This window comes from Cyprinus carpio, chromosome B6 (assembly GCF_018340385.1).
Source record: "Cyprinus carpio isolate SPL01 chromosome B6, ASM1834038v1, whole genome shotgun sequence".
Taxonomy (NCBI): Eukaryota; Metazoa; Chordata; class Actinopteri; order Cypriniformes; family Cyprinidae; genus Cyprinus; species Cyprinus carpio.
In genome coordinates this window covers 30,013,948-30,030,901 of record NC_056602.1, presented here as the reverse complement: position 1 = coordinate 30,030,901, position 16,954 = coordinate 30,013,948, and the positions used below count along the sequence as shown (strand labels likewise).

At 32.7% G+C, this 16,954-nt stretch overlaps 1 pseudogene; it reads right to left on the bottom strand.

Moving 5' to 3' along the window:
• Positions 1–10,941, bottom strand: part of LOC109097174 — a 49,331-nt pseudogene extending 38,390 nt beyond the window's left edge.
• Between the last annotated feature and the right edge of the window lie 6,013 nt (positions 10,942–16,954).

Sequence of the window (16,954 nt, the reverse complement as noted above, 5' to 3'; positions counted from 1 at the left end):
TGAATAATTTTTGTCTGGAAAGAGAAAAACTGTGCATTTTAAATCCACATAATGGTCATAATGTTTTTGTCTATTCTGCTCACTAAAAATACAGTAAAAATTGTGAAATATTATTATAATTTAAAACAGCTGTTTTCTATGTGAATATCTGTTAAAGTGCAATTTATTTCTCTGTATTTTCAGCATCATTACTCCAGTCTTCAGTGTATACTACTGATCTTCCAGAAATGTGGTGTGCTAAATAACTACGCTGATGATTGCTTGCTTATTTATGATTTACTGAAATGCATAGTGCATACATATGCATTTTAAAATTGAAGTGCACCATGTGCACAATCTGAGTCATTATTAATTTGGTCTATTTTTTGGGAAAAAGAAAAAAAAGCATTTTTAAAAATACGTTGTGCATTTTAAATGCATGCACACTCAAAGAAGTTTGGAATAATTAAGATTTTTTAGTGGAGTCTCTGAAAGAACTCTTCTACTCACAGAGGCTGCAATTATTTGATCAAAATACTACTTATAAAATTGTGAAATATTATTAAAATTCCAAAACAGCTGTTTTCTGTGTGAGATATGTGTTTAAGCTGTGCAATTTTATTTCTGCAGCGATCTGCAGCTGTATTTTTTCAGCATCATTACTCCAGTCTTCAGTGTCACATGTCCTTCACAAATCATTTCTAATATGCTTTGATTTGCTGATTAATTATGATTATAATGCATTTTTGCATGTAATGCGAGGCTGCTGAAGGGCAATCCTGTTGAAGAAACTCACTCTTTACTTGCCAGTTTTTGGCTCTCTGTCAAACTGCATGAAGACAAGGGACACATCCGTAATGCGGTTCATTTTATGTCCTTGCTGATGTGAACTATTTTCCCACTGCTTACTACAGAGATGTGTGTGTGTGTGTGTAGTAGTGTGTTAAAAGGAAAAGCCGCATTGATGCCAATCCGCTGTCTTATCTCTGATGACTTGCTAACTAGGGAGGTGCTTGATACAATCTTAATTAAAACTGACCATCAGATCATCTCCATCTCTGCCACCACCTTTCTCTTTCACTTTCACACTCATCACTGCAGGCCTTCCTTAGCGATTCAGCAGATTCACAGGATCACTGTCATTCTAAGCTAGTTGATTCAGAATTTAGCACTGTATGACTAAACTACACACACACACTGACATACGCACACATGTGGCACGCACACACACACTACACACACACACTACCAGTCAAAAGTTTTTTGAACAGTAGGCTTTTTAATATTTTTGACCAGAAGTCTCTTCTGCTCCCACAAGCCTGCATTTATTTGATTCAAAAGTACAGCCAAAAACATTTTTAAATATTTTTTACTATATTTTTCTATGTTGAATCTCTGTTAAGCTTCTTAATTTCCATTTCTGTGGAGAGTGCTGCAGCTACTTCTTTCCATCATTACTCCAGTCTTCAGTGTCACCATGCAGTCTTCCAGAAATCATTCTAATATGATGATCTGCCGCTCAAGAAACATTTCTGATTATTATTATTATTATGTTGATAATATAAAAATATCAATCGCTTATATTCATACAACCTATAAATAATATTCACTCTATATCATAGAATTAGGGTTATTACCGTTAACTAAAACTATTTTTTTTTAAATAATCATATTAGATGAAAAAAATATATAAAAGATAAAAAAATTAGAAATGTTGCCTTGGACACCAACTGAAATACACTTATGTTTTAGGACTAAAATAACTGAAAATAAAATGGAAAATGGAAATAAATAAGCTATATAAAGCGGGAAATAAAAAATAAATAAGAAATAACCCCTAATAAGTAATATATAACAAAATAAAAAAATAAAAACAAGAAAAAAATAATAAAAAAAAGTCTGCGGTACCATTACTAAAAATGAAACAAAATAAAATATAAAAATATATAAGCTAATTCCAGATTTTTGAATGTTTTTAAATATTCTCTATAAAACCACTTGCTTTAAGAAATTATTTAAATTGTGAAATTGTTAAAAAAAAAATATTTTTTGTATTTCAATGCTTTTTTTTTTTTTGCAAAGTGCTTTGAAGAACCCACAGCTTTTAAAGGTGCTATAAAAGTAGTAGTGTATATATATATATATATATATATATATATACATACATATATATATATACACATATATAATAGTATAAGTAATACTTTTATTAAAGAGGATAGTTTATAGTATACACATATATTTGATTCCACAAAATAAAAAAAAAATAAAAAAAAATTTTTAACATGAACATTCAATATAAGCTCAATGTAGTAGTAAACCTTTAGTTAGAAATACATGTGATATGCAATTTAACTTTATCTGGAAGAGGAGAAAGACACCATCACTGCACTGCTATGTGAACATTATACTTCCTCAAATAAAGCAAAAATATATGTCTTATTGTTGTTTGGCCCAATCTCAACCTCAACACTGGAAAACCTCACGCAGAGAACTATGGCATCAGTTTCTATATTCATCTTGTGAAAAGCACATACGAAGTAACACTTCAACACCTGGGAGTTTCTGAGTGTTTTCTGATGTTGTTAATGGCCAGGACTGACCATCAGATCATCTCTCTCTCGTTTTCCGCTTCGTCGCGACGCCTTCAGGCGGCTTCTATCTACAAGCTTCTTTCTTGGTCGGTGTCCAATCGTAGTCTCACCTCCCGCCTCCGTTCCTCTCTCTCTCTCCCTGTGGCTTCATTATCACATGCAAAGCAGACACAAAAGAGTGGGCGAAGGTCTCAGGTACACAGTCAAGGCTCTCGTCTCGCGTCTGTAATTTGTGTGCTGTAATGGGAGTCTTTGTCCTCTTTTGCTTATACATCTTGACAAGGCGCCACCTGCTAACAGAGAAGGCCTTAGCCTTTTTGTTTCTTCACTTCACAGGTGATAAACTATATAATATCTCCAAACTCTACAGTCTGTACATATTCATTTGTATTTATATTAATATTTATCTATTTGCTATGATTTTTTTGTCAATTGGAGGCTTAGATTTATAGTTAACTAAAACTGTAAAAAAATATTTATTTTACTTGAAATAAAATGAAAGTTAACTGAAATTAAATAAAATATTAAAAAAAAACAAAACATTTTATATTATATTCCAACGCAGCATTTCTTATTTTTATTTAGTTTAAATTGATGTTCTAAAATAACTAAAAAACTGAAAAAAAAAAAAAAAAAAAAAAAAAAAGAATATAGGCAGATTAAAAAAAAATAATAATAAAAAAAAACTTGGCAAAACAAAAAATTAACATGTAGATAGAAAATATAAAAATTAAATCTACTTTAAAATATTAACAAAAACTATAGTATCTCAATGCAGCTAAAGTAAAACTGAAATAATAAAAACTTTTTGGTGAACGGAAATAAAGCTGAAATAAAATACAAATATTCATTGAAAAACACAAACGAAAATTTAAAATGTTACTTTGGCAACTAACTGAAATAAGTTTAAGTTGAAGCACCATTGACAGAAAAATAAAGCTGGAAAAAAAATAAATAAAAATAAAGAAATAAATAATAAAGCTTAAACTGAAATAAAAACAAATTAAGCTTAAATAGTTATAATAATAAAAAAGTATTTTAACTATACAAAAACTTTCTTCAACAAACCAGATCCTGACTGATGCAAAAAAAAAAGATTGAATCGAGACTTTGAATTGATTCACTGAAATGAATCAAATGTTAGGAAGAATGATTCACTTAAAACATATAAAGTTTTAAAATAATAGTATTCATATTTTATTATATATTATAAAATATATTTTATATTATCACCTCCTACTGTTACAGCATTATACTACAATACTAATTATAAAATTCTAATAAAGATATTTTAATATATAAATAAAATATGTATTATTGTGTATGTGTGTTTGTGTGTATATATATATGAAAAAAATAAAGTGCAAATAAAATTGCATCGCAACATTTCTCATTTTACTTCAGATTTACTTACTAAAAGTACCTAAAAGTAAAACTGAAAATAAAAAAAGACCAAAAAATTACAAAAACACAACAAAATTACTAAAACTTTAAATCATTAAAAAATGAAAGTATTCTTTTGTAAAACAAAACATAAAGTTACATTATATTTATATTATAAATTAAAAATATTTTTTACAGTGTATTTCAGTCTTTTAGCTTCAAAATTGCACATTTAATTTAATAAGTTACTTGTCATATCTTGGTAATTATTTGTGAAATTTTCAGTTTCAATTAAAGATTTACAAAGCAATTTTTAATGAATATTAAATATTTTAAGCCTTCAAAATAAGCTGATAAGAGTTTATAATAGCTAGCAGTTGTAAAATATATTCAGTGAATTAATAAATCTGTTGACATCTCCATTAAAATTATTTAATTATTAAATGATAAACTTGCTAAATTTAATAATAACATTTCCCAAAGTGCTCCTTTGTTCATCAGTTTGAAGACTGCATTGTTTTGAGACAGCATTTATTCAAAGTATTTTGGGATGAGTTTTCAATTTTTATTAAAAAAGAATTTATCTTCAAAATTCTGTAGCCATAGCCAAACTTTTTTTTTTTTTTTTTTTTTGCAACTTTTTTTTTTTGGCAACTTTCTGAAAATATACCTTAGTTTATATGTTTATAATTTATTACTAATTCTTGCCAAATTTGACATTCATAAATGCAATTTTTAAATGATATTCTTTTTTTAAGAAAGATATTAATAAAAATATATAAATAAAAGGAAATCTAAAAACTGGGTTTAATAGATATAAGCTACAAAAAAAAAAAAAAAAATCTGTAAAAATAGGACACAAACTACTGAATTAATCTGAAGGTATTTTTACACATGCTTTACCTGTATTTTGAATTTTACACTGCACTGCACTGTATTAGTTAATGAAAATGTCAGTAAAAATAATGGATAATGTCCCGTTAATAAACTGCCAGTAATTTTTCTGTAATTTTAAAGATGTATTTCTTTCAGTGTAGCATAACATGCTTTATTTTAATATAAAGTAGCCTCTCCTTAATTAGTTTTTTGTCTTTATTGTATATGTAAATGTTGTTTAATCTTGAATAATAATAATAATAATAATAATAATAAATACCTGTATAACTGTAAATATTTTTTTCTAACAAAAAATAAATAAATAAACTGATTGTAAATTTTTTTTACATATTTTATTCTTACAATAAATCACTTAAAATCAATAATTTTATTTAATATCAAATATATATCAGTCGCTCTGCTCGATATTTATCAGCACCGGCCACTGCAAAGCCCCTAGCGATCAACAACAAACTAATTCCTGAGAAATCAAATATATTCCCTCAAATATCGCCACAAGATCCGGGTTTGGAGCCGTGCCTGTGAAGAAGAAAGATGTCCTGGGGGCTGGACAGGGCCGAGTCTGATGAGAGCCAGCCCTTCACAGGCGTCTGCTGGACTCGACTCCAGAGCGTCCTGGCGCCAGAAGTCCGAGAGGTCTGATGTCCAGCCCAGCGCTTTGGTCAACGGCTCCGCGAGCGCCTGGAGAGATCTGATCCAGCTCTGTGAAGAACACTCGCATCTGTTCAGCGACGACCGATTCCTTCTTCAAAACTTATAAACTTCTATATATTCAAACAACTTCTATATAGCCTCCAAAAAATATGCATGACTCTGATTAAGTCTGCAATTAATTTACTACTAATTCTGGCTAAATTTACATGCATAAATGTAATTTCTTTATTTACAAGAAAGTTATTAAATTGTTTGAAGTTATTGAATTGAAATGTCTGAATTGCATTTGTCAGTATATCTGTATATTTGTCTTCGTACTTCTAAATGTTATTTTATCTTCCATATTAACAACAGCAACAATAATAATACTTAATATACCTGTATAGTTGTAAAGATTTTTTTTTTCTAAAAAATATTTATTGCACAAATTTTAATTAATAATAATAATAATAATAATAATAATAATTAATATAAGTGTATAGTTGTAAATATATATTGTTATTTATAGTTATTAAATTGAATGTCTGAATTGCATTTGTCAGTATATTTGTATATTTCTTTTTTTGTATTTCTAAATGTTATTTATCTTCCATATTAACAACAGCAACAATAATAATACTTAATATACCTGTATAGTTGTAAATATTTTTTTTTCTAAAAAATATTTATTGCACAAATTTTGTAGTAAATTATTCTTATAATGGCTTAAAATCAATAGAAGTAACTGAAATTCTAATAACTGATTCAGTTGAGTTCTGCTTTATATAATTAGTTAATTCAGTAATAACTGAATGCAATTAACTTATTTTATTTAGCAAATTTCACTTTTGGGTTTCCAACCAATCAACATTTCTGTAGCACATTGAAGAACATCACATTTTGGTGTTTGGTGCAGTTTAACTTCTAACACATTCAGAGCATTCAGTTCTGTATTTTTAACTCAAACTCACATCTTTTAAAAATGTTTCACCGAGGCTACCATTTATATCACTTGTCTTGCTTTTTATTTATTGATGAAAGATGTGTGATAAATAATGTAATGAACACAAGGAATCACAGCTACGCTCGTTACTCTGGGCCTTCGCCCGCAGCTGAAGTGATGTAGAAGAATCTCAGCTAAAATCTCACAGGTGTACAGTATATATATAAAACATCTGTGCGATCAAATCATCTGATCTGACGCTAACACTGAGTACTATCCAGCTGTGACAGCATAAAAGAACAAGACTCTTCTGAACGCTTACGTTTCTCAAATAAAGCAACTAACAGCATATTTATAATCAGGCAGAACTCCAACATCTCCGACTACATCAACACTTCACTCTACACATACAGTCTGAAGCAAAGCATGCTGGGAGCCAGCCAGAAATCTGCTGCTCACATTCAGTTCACGCTGTCCAAAAGACAATTCCATTAATTGTATATTTCACAAATTTAAATGCATGTCACACAGTGAAGAAAAAAGGGTTACGAGTTTAGCTTATTTTAATCACATTTAATTCATTAAATAGTGCTCCTTTTATCATCAGTTTGAAGAAACTATTATCCGTGTGTTTTTTGCAAAGCATTTTTAGGTTGACTTTTCAAACTTTAGGAAATATTCACATGTCTTTATTAGTCATTAAAATGCATGACTTTAAAATTCTTTTTTTTAAGTTTACAATTAATTTATTACCAAATTTACATACATACCTGTAAGATAATTCCTTCTTTTTTATTTTTAAGATAGATATTGATGTATGTTTAAATTGCATTTGTCAGATTTATCAGTATACTTGTATATTTATCTTTCTAAATGTTATATTTTATCTTGCATAATTATGATAATAATAATTATTAATAGTATTTTTTTTCTAAAAAAAAAAATTCTAAAAAAATATTCTTATAATAAATGACTTTAAAATCAATAGAAATAACAGAAATTCCAATAACTGATTCAGTTCAAGTTCTGCTTAATGTAATTTTTTTCAGTAAAAACTGAATAAAATTGAGTAAATTTTACTGTTGGGTTTTCAATCGATCAGCATTCTAAAGCACATTTCAAAACAGCACGTTTCTAGTTTAACTTCTAGCTTCTAACACATTTCAAAGCAGCTGAGTCTCGTCATCATAACCTGCAACAACTGCAACGAGTGACATAACATTTAGTTTGGAGTCTATTTATGCGGCGTCACACACATGATAGGCTCCGCCCACAGCCAGCTCTCATTGGTCCAGAATCCTGTTCCACATGACCATATATAGAACACAGCAGTGACAGTGAACCACTGCGTTTGACGTCATTGAGTCTTCCAACACTCAACAAATACCGTACAGTTGTAAATATTCAATGTTTTTGAATTGTATAAATTTAGTTATATTTTATTCTTATGATAAATGGCTTAAAAACACTAGTTTTATTTTATATCAAATATATTTTAATTTATTCATGAGCGAATTTAAGTGCACAGTCTTGTATTTGAAGTAAATGGTAAAAAAAGCATTGAGAAACTGTGCGGCGGTCACTGTTGCTCTCTATGACACATTAGTCACAGGCTTACAGCTTGGACAGATGAATTACTTGTCGCGGGAATCTAGTGCCGTAATCCGCGCCTGGTTTAAGACACGGGTTTAAGTGAGACAAATCCACTGCCGCGTCAATATGAAAACCACAGCGCAGGGCTTCCCCAATAATTCACTTTAATTGCAGCCTTCAGTCAACAGAGAGCCGTTTATTTACTGTATTCATTAACCTCAAGACACTGTCAATCAGCTGACACATCATCATTACAGGGAATAACTCTAAACCACAAAACACACCACTGAGATCCTTTTAAAATCAATTTCCAACAAAACAGCAATGCCATTAAGGAATCAAAATGTTTTTAATGAGTGCATGTTAAAACGGACACATGCATATGCAAAATCATGCCACATGACATTTTTAGCATGCACTAACCACATATCTATGTAATCTAATAACACTCAGATTCCATCACCTGTCAATCAGAGCGACAAAACAGCACAATGAAAGGGCAAAAATAAAGCCTGCATGTGAAAAACATTAAGCACTGCTCTTTAATAGCAACACAATATCCTCTTATCATATCAATCATCAAAGATGAGACATGAAATCCAGAAATAAAGGCACCACTCTGGCTGGAGTCAGTAATACGATTGCTTTTATCATTAATATGATGGATTACACAAGTAAGCCCGGGTGGGGTTTGAACAAGAGGGGTGAGAAGAACCTCCTGCTGCTGCAACTTTTTTTTTTTTTTTTTGAATACAGCTTTGTAAATTGGATCCATTTATTAGGAGAGGATAAGACAGCATTCATTTCACAACGCACTAACACACCGTTCCGCTGAGCACACTTCTGACATGTGATGGGCCCCGAAAACCAGCTTAAATACGTGCAATTTCATACGCACAAGTTGCAATGTGGGAACAAACACCAAGAGATGGGCTTAAGAGCGAACTGCTGTAGATCTCAGCCTCTCGACGTGAGCTGCCATAAAAATGTAGGCTAAAGTAAAATATGCTTTAATAATCACTCCACTTATAAAGCACGAGGTATGGATCTTTGATGCCTAAAAATGAAATTATATTGAACAAATGTGGAGAAGAGTATAAAGACATTAATAAAGCGGACCTGTGCAAGCATAAAGAGTCGGACTGTGATTCATGACTGCGATTTACTGTTGGGTGGATTATGACATGATCACACTTACAGAGGGAGGTAATGGGATCATCAATAAGATGCTGTGTGCTTTATAAAAAATGCACTCTTCACTCAACCCCAAAATCGCTTTGTTTCTCTGTTTGTGTGTGTGATTTAAGCAGCTGATTGTGTATTTGATTCCTCTGTGAATAACTGTGATGGTTTGAAGAAAAGTGATGGACTTAACCGGATCATAAACAGGAAAGGCGTAGCCTTTTCAAGATAAAAATGCTTTTTAAGTCTTCAGACAAGCTGCAAGGTGTCAGAAAGACTCGTCGTTTTGTTCGCAGATCCGATGATGAAACGTCATCATGAAATGTTTTATTTCAGGTGTAAGCCATTAGAAAGCTGTTTTGCTGTCACATTAATGCTCTGATGTTATTATCATCCGGCAGGATTTTGTCCTTTCTAAACAGCTGCAAGGAAACTGTTCTCTTAAGCATGATGCAGAAATGTGAAAATAAAATGCTGTTCTTCACGTCAGGCCGGGATGAAGTGAAGAAGAGGGTCAGCGTCTGACAGCGACATGGGTGTAACTGCTCACATAGATGCCTGTTTATGAGCGACTTTCAGATATATTACACTGACATAATTCTGTGTGCAATCTAAGAAATTATATTTTAAGTGCATATGGTATTAATTTAAAATTACTTCAAGAGACAGATGCACATCCCAACACCTCTAGCTCTATTTTTTTCTCACAAAATTTAGATAAAACACACACACACACACACACACACACACGCACGCACTTTAGATACAGTACGTTGTATTCATTTGTGTCTCTGCAGCTACAGAAGCTTGCAGTCATAAGTAGCACAGGTATATTTGTAGCAATAGACAACAATACATTGTATGGGTCACAATTATACATTTCTCTTTTTTATGACAAAAATCATTAGGATATTAAGTAAAGATCATGTTCCATGAAAATATTTTGTAAGTTTTCTCTACCGTAAAATATATCAAAAAACTTAATGTTTGATTAGTAATATGCATTGCTAAGAACTTCATTTGAACAACTTTTAAACGATGATTTTCTCAATATTTAGAATTTTTTTGCACCTCAGATTCCAGATTTTCAAATAGTTGTATCTCAGACAAATATTGTCCTCCTAACAAACCACACATCAATGGAGAGATTACATATTAACATTCCAGATGATATATATAATTCTCAATTTCAAAAACCCCTTTGACTGGTTTTGTGCTCCAGGGTCACATATGTGATACTAGATTTGAATATTTAAAACGCTATGTGAACTTATATCCTGAAAATATTAAATTTACAGTAGATTTTTAAGAGCATGTCAGCTTTTCGAGCTTACCACCTGAAACTGTACTGTGATTTTTCAGCTTTATGGTTATTTTTATTTTCATTATTTTTTTATTTTATTTTTTTTATTTTGAAAGAACAGCGCAAAAAAACAATCACTTTACGCGCAAGTACCTTAACAAGTTTTTGATTTGTAACGCAGCCCACAATGATCTGCAAGTTCACAGAGACGCTGGTTATTTGTGTCACATTTCCAGATGCTAAACTCACAGAAACGTGCTTCATACCTTTCTCAGAATCCACTGGATGAGCAGCAGAACGCTCCAGCAGAGCAGCCTCATCGTTCGCGAACACTAGTCCCGTTGAGCAAACATAAACCGGACACAAATCACCAAGCAGAAAACATCCGAGAGGAACGAACTCTGTAACTGACTGCGAGGATAAACCAGCGCTCTCTGAGTTAAGGGCAGGCAGCCAAGGAGGTTCAGCTCTGAAGTCCTTGTCATTAGTGAAGCGCACATCCATTCGCAGGTTTACGGAGGTGAAAAGTTGGCGTGGGAACGCGTTACGGCAAACTTGTGCTGTCAGCTGGCGTTCTCGCCTAATGCCCTCATTACCGCGCCGTTTGCTGTTTAAAAAAAGAAACAGGTGTTGCGTTCTCTCTCACTCCGAAGCGCACGCTCAGTGTAGACTTTGCGTCTCGTTCTCTCTCTCTCGTGCGCGCGCGCGCGCTGAACGTGCGCACAGAACGGTGCCAAAAGTTGGCGTACCTACTTCTTATATTCCAAATGAATTTTGCATTCACTAAAAGTTTTCTTGAGTTATTCATCCAATATTATAGACGAGATTCTTCAGAGATGCATAACTTGGCAAGAAAGCGAAGCATACAAATAGCATGAAAGAGATGAACAAATCTTCCCGAAGGCGATCTGTTTTAATTTTGCATGGCTTTTTAAAAGTGCATCTTGTCTCACAGCTGTTCGCCGCGTTAAAATATGAAACGTGCAATCTGTTGCCGACAGCGCGAGACATAATTCCGTTTTGGAATAAATGCTTTTTTCCCTTCTTCTTCTTCAATCAACATCGAGAGAAAAGCATCGCTTACGAACAAACACACAAACACAAGGGGAGAGAGAGAGACAGAGAGAGAGAGAGAGCGACACAGAGAGAGAGAGAGAGAGAGAGAGAGAGAGAGAGAGAGAGAGAGAGATGTGGAAAAGAGGCGAGCGGATCTTTCTGGCAATTTTTGAGACTACATGTCAGCAGAATGCATGATGTTCGGGAGGGAATAAAGGCGAGGGAAAGAGTGTTTAGTCACGAACACTAACTGCCTCGAACAGTTGATGTCCATCATCGCACCTGTGATTGATCTGCAGATGGACACCAGTGAAGCCCTTCATCGCCCCCTTGCGAAAGACTGACGGAAAACTTCTAATGTAGACTTGCAATTAAACCACTGTACATTTACATTTACATTTAGTCATTCAGCAGACGCTTAAATCCAAAGCGACTTATAAATGATGACAATAGAAGCAATCAAAACCAACAAAAGAGCAATGATATGCAAGTGCTATAACAAGTCTCAGTTAGCCTAACATAAAACATGTAGCAAGGTTTTTTTTATTATCTTTATTATAAATAAAAAGAAAAAGAATAGCGTGTTATACATAACAATTGTGAGATAAATTAAATAATCGAACCGAACGACCTTAAAAACCCAAAGGACAAAATGTAAAAGCACAGCCTACTAAACTATGCAACTTATGCCACTACTGACAAGAATACTAAAAATGGTGGACTGAGAATCCTCTATAACACACCCTGCTGAAAAAAACACCAATAGAAACCATCACATAATTTGTAATGGTTTTACTGGTTATAATGGGCCGGTTGTACTGGTTCTAATGGAAACTGTACAGTACTGTCTCTACTGGTAATCCGGTCGCCTTCTGTTGGTGGCTTGTTAAAGTCCAACTACCCTTTTTTAAGGAAAAATCCTAATGCACTGAAAAAAAAATTATGCAGAATTTTTTCAAGGTAAGTGGTTGCAAAAAATTTATTTTAGCTACATTTAAATAAAAAAATGTTGAAAGTTATTCAACTAAATTTGTTTATTTTTTAATGTAGCTAAATAAATTGATTGCAACCACTTCCCTTATATATAAATATTTGTAAATTCAGTGAATAATTTTTTTTTTCTTCAGTGTGGAACATGTCCCAAAAAATGGTTGTTTAATGGTTAAAAGTTGGTATGTAATGGATTTTGTGGTGGAAACCATTAGTGTTTCTGAGTGATTGCTGTTTTTTTGTTCTTTTTTTTTTTTCTTTTTTTTTCAATCAGGGTTAAAACTACACGCAGCCTTACTGGTTATACATAATTGATAAAGAAAATGATTAATGAATGGGAACCGAATGACCTTAAAACTCAAATGACAAAATGTAAATATGCAACCTACAAGCGTGGCCTCCCCAACAACACACCTTCCTCCAAACAGCACACTTTCAGAATTCTACCACATTTTCTAAGTAAAATTGCCTTCATTGATACATACTTTTGGACCATGGAAATAAATGCCTGTTGGTTTCGCTTTCCGTCGTGATCCCGCGGCTCGTGCAGTATTGAAGCTGGCAGGTGATTTTGGCGGGCTGCTAAGCGCGTGCTTTCTATTTCTCAGAGAAACCGTGCAAATGAATGAACATGGCGGGAAAAATGAGCAAATCAACGCACCTCGTTTTGTCACGACAAGAGGATGAGAGTTGGCTCTATCACACAGTGTGTGTGTTATACGATGTACTAATAACTTACCACAAATACTGACGAGCAAGAACGTTTCTGACACAAGCGATCGCCATATTTACGAGCGTACAATCCACGTCACGCAAAACAATTGCATGCGCATTTGTTTTTTTTTTTTTACCTTTTAGCCAACAATAAAATACTGTCAAGACAATAAACATGCACTTCTTAATCATAGTTTCTCATCATATCCACCCTTTTCATACTTGAGCCTAGTGTTTTAAATTTGAATGTTTACAGTGTAATTTTTTCTTAATTTGTGCAAAGCATCATATATGCGTAGAAAAAGGTGGATACTGCATATTATGAATAGTATTTGCACTTAAAATCTTATTTTTTTCCTTTGAACAGTGCCAGTCCAAGTGTGTGCAATTCAATGCTTGTTACACTAAAACATTCTGAAGGAGCTACAAGATCAAGGCAGTTTTAAGTACAGTTACAGATAATATTTTCAAATATGAATTCTACTTCCTAGAGATTGTCTCATCTCATGCACTGCGTTCATCTTACTATAAGCAATGCAATCATCATTACCATACAGGTAACATTTGCTAAGAGCACACACTCGCCTTATAAACAATACAATAACGCAAGCAAGCAAAAAAGGTGCATTTAATATGAAACAACTGGAACGATCTATGCATGTATTGTACTTATTTACCATTAGTGCAGTGCTGAAGGTGCTTCGATTCTGTCGCTTGTTAATAGGAGAAAACACATTAGTGGCCAGATCAGAGATGATAAGGCAGCTAATACAGTAAATTCACAATGACAAAGCCAACTTGCTAATTATCATCAGCCACAATCTTAGGAACAGATACGAGCCAGATTCACTTTGAAGAAGAAAGCACAACTCATAGACGATGAGAGAGTACAGTGTGCTTAAAAAATGTACAGGCTTACTTCGTCAGATATCTGAGTTTGGCGCAAGGTTATTTGTCCACACCATATGATGACTCTGCTGTAGGAAACTTTACAATTAAAAAGTCCACTTATTTTTGGTTCCTGCTGCATGCGTGTTGTTGAATAGAAATGCACACTGAAGAGCCGTGTAACTGGAACTGCTTACGAGGCAAATGCGTCATTTACCGTAATGTTAAGTGAAACTAAATCACATAATGGTTTTGTGTATTCTCTGGCTGATCCTGTCTCAGATTTGATGAGAAACCTGGCGACAAAAGCATTTTGCTGACCTTTCACCTCTATGATAATATAAAATATCGGATTATCGATTGGGAAAGAGGAAGATCAACACTGTTTGTTACAAGTTGTTGGGCAAGCTTCATTTCATTTGTTTGCAGGAATTAACAATACAATCGAGTTTATTAAGATTAAAGGACGTTCCCTTTTTTCACTTTCCCTCTGTGGACTGTTACTGGACAAATAGAAAAGTTGAGTTTAGAAACATGTGATCACCCGTAGAATTTGTTGGGAAGACCTGATATTTAGGCAATGATATTTTCACCTATTGACAAACACTTTTGAGATAGTAACCAGTACAGTAGTTGTTCTAGCAAATATTGCAGTAATGAATATGCAGCAGAATACCAAAGGCTAATTTCTTGTAAACCTCATTGTTCATTTATCGATTGTAACATGACAAAGATCAGATCTAAAAAACTAGTGCTAATATACAGACTCAGTTAAGTTGTATTGACAGTACTTAAAAGTATTAAATATTTGAATATTCCGAGCAGTGCTATTTAAATTGATATAGTTTCTCAAGTACCAGAGTTCACTGTAACAATATATTTAATTTTAAATTATAAATTTTTACATTTCTATTTTACTATTTACTTTAGTTAGGCAAATAATTTAAAATGGGCAGTAATGCAAAAAAAAGGCGCGAATTGTCAACGGAAACATTCTGAAATAAAAATTATTTATTGGCTTTTGAATTAAGAAACTAAGCCAAACTAAGTTAAATGTAAACGTAAACTAAAAAACTTAAGGTAAGTTAAGGTTGAAAAATACTTCATATGTAAATGTTACTTAACTGAGTCAAAAAAGGTAAGCTAAAACAAACATGTATTTATTTATTATTCTTAGTAATAGTTTATTTTACAGAACGAGATGTAGATGTGGGTCTCAAATGTTTTGTAGGATCTTAATCACTCAAACTTCACTCAGAAGTGGTCAGACGCAAATACCAGTGGACTTAACCTCTTTATAGTGAACTGCTAAAGAAAAAAACAACCATCCGATTGAAGAATCTGTAAAAGCCCAAAAATCATACGTGCAGGAGAAATCTACAGAACACCTGTACCTACAGCTCTGTTGTAACGTCTGGCCGAGGAGAGACAGTGATGCAAGCACATAAATATATATTCGCTACTGTATGTGCTTGTGTTTGCTGGAATGTGTGTCTCCAGGTTCAACACAGGTTTCTTATGAGGAGGTGACACTAGTGCCGACACATCTCTACTGAGAGCTTTGTTGTGTAACCACAGCCTGCTCATTTCGTCCCTGCTGGGCATCTGTGTGTGTGTGTGTGTGTGTGTGTCTGTGATTCATCCTGCTACGGGTGAATTAATATGATTGGAGAGCCCGTCGTAATATAGTTGTGCTTATTCAGATGGATTACCGCGGTGCGCATTACTGCAGGACTGGGATGTTTAGAGGAATTATGTATTATATCTTCTGTCATTTTTAATGCTATTCAGGCCGATATTTTCACTGGCTGGGAGAAAGACATGTAATGGGTGTCAGGTAGCCGTAGGCGGAATGCGATTATATGCATATCGCATTGACAGGAGACAGAAGTGACGTTTCTAAAATAATTTTTTCTCATTAATTCAGTGCATACGTTCCATGTGTTTCAGCACACCGATTATCTTCCAGAAATGAGCTTCACAGACTGGAGACTTCTACAGCAGGTAGATCTATAACCTCATGGATCCTGGGCAATGGAATGCAATTTCTATGCAAAACACATACATGCCCAAAGGCACACACACACACACACACACACACACACACACACACACACACACACACAATATGATGTGGGAACAGCAGAAATGTGTGTTTAGAGATCTGATGCAATCCACTGTATTTTAAAATATATGTATGTATGTTGTATACATAATGTAAAAAAAAAATATAATTATAACAAATAATATTAAATCATATCATTTAAATTATATATATATATTATAAAAACACACACATATATCATTTTTTTTATTATTTAATTTTTATTCAAATATTTAATTATATATTTAATTCTATTTTATTAACAAATATTTATTTATTTTAAAAGATTCTAATATGATATAATAATACACAAAGAATAAACAAAGAAAACTTAATAATGCAAAAAAAAATAGTCAAAACAAGGCAAAGCATATATATATGTGTGTGTGTGTGTGTATATATATATAGTTAGTTGTCAAACGATTAATCAGTGATTAATCACATCCAAAATAAAAAGTTTTTATACGCATTATATGTATTTGTATATTTATTATGTATACAAAAACACACATACACAGTATATATTTTATAACTATTTACATGTGTAAATTTATATTCATGTGATTTATATTTTGTATATAAATATATTTAATATATAAACAACATCTTTTTCTTACATAATATAAATGCATGTGTGTAAATTTTTAGATACATAATAAATAAACAGTAGCAATAAATATATTTGTGTATTAATT